Here is a 3681-nt window from a genome sequence, read left to right as displayed (position 1 = left end):
TATTAATTCACTGTCAGGATAGGTTACCTGTTCGGGATAAACGTGAAGTTCACCAACAGTGCTCTAAACTCTTGTGCCTACAGTCAAAAGCATACACACACTACGCACACATAGGCACAACCACTGCAAACAAGTGATTCAATCAATATTGTGAGGTGCAGTTTACCACTACAATACGAGGTGCAGTGCGTGAAGATGGACCCAGGAACCTCTCCTATAAGCAGCTGCTTTAATACTCTGGAAAAAAGATGGAGGGCAAAGAGGTCGTTATCACTAGCAAGATGGATAAGGTATACAACTAGACAGAATCTTAAGACTATGTACATGTATACTACTGGAACAGCCAATACCACAACGGTCCGACAGGGGCACTAGACAATGGCCACAACAAAACTAAAAAAGAAAGAAAAGAAAAAATAAAAGGCACAGCTATCAATACACTTAATTTAGGCAAGGCAAAGCAGCAGGAGCAATCTGCCTCCATGTAACATACGAGATGACCAGTGGAAAAGGAGCCCTTGTGCCAATCTTCACGATCCTACATAAGTTACACACAATAGATTTAATACATTTCTATCAAGGGTTAACAATTAACACAGCCATGCATTATCAGGACAACACAAACTCATTTTACATGTGTTCAAAGCTAGCATACTGGCTAACACACTGGTTCTACCCATAACAAACGTTTACCTTTTTTTTTTATTTTTTTTTATTTTTTTATTTGTATAGCGCTTTTTACAATACAAATCGTTACAAAGCAACTTTACAGAAAATTATGTTTCTACAATATTTAGTAGTAGCTAGTAATTTGTGCACGTTTGACAGGTTTTTAGAAAAAAATAATAATAATAATACAAGACGTAGTCAGCTAGACGATGAACTATCAATATTATTAATTAATAGTAATTATATGATGCAGTCACACATGTAGCAATAATTGTTAGTTCTGTTTGTTGATTCAAGGTTAGCATCATCTGAGGTCCTCTGAGGGTCAGCATCATCTCTTCTCAGGTGTTCTGGATCCAGACTGGAGCTTGTGTAAATCCTAGTTAACCATGGGATTTAAATCCTGTGGCAAAACATGGAAACAAAATAGAGACATCATTAGCATAGCTGCTGATCCAACAAAGTAAAATTAGTTTAACCCAAGCTAATGAATAAAAATGCACATTTGATCAGATGCAACTACACTCACAGTTTAAAAGATACATTATTCGAATGCTTGGCGAAAGAGATGCGTTTTTAATCTAGATTTAAACAGAGAGAGTGTGTCTGAACCCCGAACATTATCAGGAAGGCTATTCCAGAGTTTGGGAGCCAAATGTTAGAAAGCTCTACCTCCTTTAGTGGACTTTGCTATCCTAGGAACTACCAAAAGTCCAGCGTTTTGTGACCTTAGGGTGCGTGATGGGTTGTAGCGTGGTAGAAGGCTAGTTAGGCACGCAGGAGCTAAACCATTTAGGGCCTTATAGGTAAGTAATGATAATTTGTAACTGATACGGAACTTAATAGGTAGCCAGTGCAGAGACTGTAAAATTAGGGGTAATATGATCATATTTTCTTGACCTGGTAAGGACTCTAGCTGCTGCATTTTGGACTACCTGTAGCTTGTTTATTGACGAAGCAGGACAACCACCTAGAAGTGCATTACAATAGTCCAGTCTAGAGGTCATGAATGCATGAACTAGCTTTTCTGCATCAGAAACAGATAACATGTTTTGTAGCTTGGCAATGTTTCTAAGATGGAAGAATGCAGTTTTTGTAACATTGGAAATATGATTTTCAAAAGACAACACCTTTTAGATGCTGTGGCTTAATTGTGGTACAGCTACCCGGCAGGTGCCTTGCCCAAGACCTGTGTGCAAATATGCTTAAACTACAAAGCATGTCCAACAATGACACCCACGTAATAAAGCAGTAAAATTAAATACCTTCAGTAGTACACCGCACAACTAACCGGAAGCGTCTGGCAATCGGTCCAACACCTATTTTCCAATGACCCAGTGTTAAACGAACAATACTAAATGCTTAGCCTGCTACATCGTATAGATATCTACAAATACCTTGATTACACGAAGGAGCCACACATCCAAACCGCAACAAAACTGTAGACCAGGGAATCTCTCTTAACCAAACAGTGAAGACTGTTATAAAGCACCCAGCCTGGCTGCTAATGGATTTTTTATCTTTTTTTTTATGCTTTATTAATTCAATGCCACAAGAACATGAGGTATTACATATTCACATAATCAAATTAACATTAGCTGCCAGAGAAAAGAGAGCGAGAGAGAGAGAAAGAGAGAAAAAAAGTTACATACATTTCAATGATTTCAGAGCATTACATGTTTTCAGTGCTTTTTTGTTTTCTGTTTGTTCCAAGAGATTTATATATAATTTGAAGTCATTTATAAAATGTACAAAATTTGGTTTACATTGAGCCCACTTTTTCTTATGTATATGACATTTTCCTAACAAAATAAACAATTGTATAATATATTGTTCTTTACTATTCAAATTTTTGTTTTCTGTATAAAAAAATACATCGAATATATTACGAGATATTACCAAATAAAGATGACCAAAAAATTCTTGCTGCAGGTAAGGAGACAGAACAAAGAGCATTTCTTATAATCTTATTGCTACACTGTTGTTTTAAAACATCAGTATTGTCAATGAAAATGTTACCAAAAGGATTAACCAAGCTGATTTCTTCTAAGTTACAGGTTTTTAAAAGTAATATCAAACCCTTTGGAATTGCATCAAAAACGATCGCAAATTCTCTTGGTTTAACTGGTAATTGGAATTTCTATAGAAATTCAATATACGATAACAATTATCCATGGGAATTAACTGTCTTACTAAAAGAACACCTTCCTTGAACCAACTATGATAGAATAAAGATTTGTTTTTAAATAATATGTCCTTGTTGTTCCATATGAAATAGCTGTGGGGTGAAAATTGTGCTTATAGACTAATTTCAATACTAACAGGGCTTGTCTGTGAAAACCGGCCAATTTAACAGTAATTTTGTCAACAGAAAAATTACATTTCAACAAAAAGTCTATGCCTTCAAGAGTATTAAATATATAACTAGGGAATGCCTTCCAAGGACTTTCTCTATTTTTCATAAACTCTATCAACCATTTAATTTTAAAAGTTTCATTGAGAGTATTATAATCTAAGACCTCCAGTCCCCCTTGCTCTTCAGGATTATAAATTACCTCCTTTTTTAAATAATGTGTTTTTTTCCTCCAAATAAAATTATAAAGAATCTGATCTAGATCTTTAATAATCTTGGGAGGCACATCTAATGATAATTACGTATAAACAGATCTAGATATACCTTCCGCCTTTGACAATAAAACCCTTCCAAATATCGAGATGTCCCTCAATAACCACAAATTAAATTTCTTTTTAGTTTTTTCAATAATTGGTTCAAAGTTTAACTGACTCCTTTGTTTTTCATTTTTACAAATTATTACACCTAAATATGTTAATTTATGTTTAACTGGAATATTTTCTATTTCTGAAGAGGAGCAATCTTTAAGGGGAAATAATACAGATTTATCTAAATTTATTTTAAGGCCTGAAACACCAGTGAATTTTTCAATGTATCTTATTATCTTTGGTACTTCAAATTTGTTTTTCAAAAACACTGCAGTGTCATCAGCAAACTGG

At 34.7% G+C, this 3681-nt stretch overlaps 1 long non-coding RNA gene across 1 annotated transcript; it reads right to left on the bottom strand.

Moving 5' to 3' along the window:
• LOC132091957 (uncharacterized) lies at window positions 1–2171 on the bottom strand. The gene is made up of 3 exons (XR_009422174.1): window positions 2067–2171; window positions 1800–1858; window positions 1–237 (listed from the first exon to the last, which is right to left on the bottom strand). It is a non-coding gene; the product is annotated as an uncharacterized LOC132091957 (long non-coding RNA).
• Between the last annotated feature and the right edge of the window lie 1510 nt (window positions 2172–3681).

This window comes from Carassius carassius, chromosome 18 (assembly GCF_963082965.1).
Source record: "Carassius carassius chromosome 18, fCarCar2.1, whole genome shotgun sequence".
Classification (NCBI taxonomy): domain Eukaryota; kingdom Metazoa; phylum Chordata; class Actinopteri; order Cypriniformes; family Cyprinidae; genus Carassius; species Carassius carassius.
Note: the sequence above shows the minus strand (reverse complement) of the source record. Positions and strands in the feature narration are given on the sequence as shown.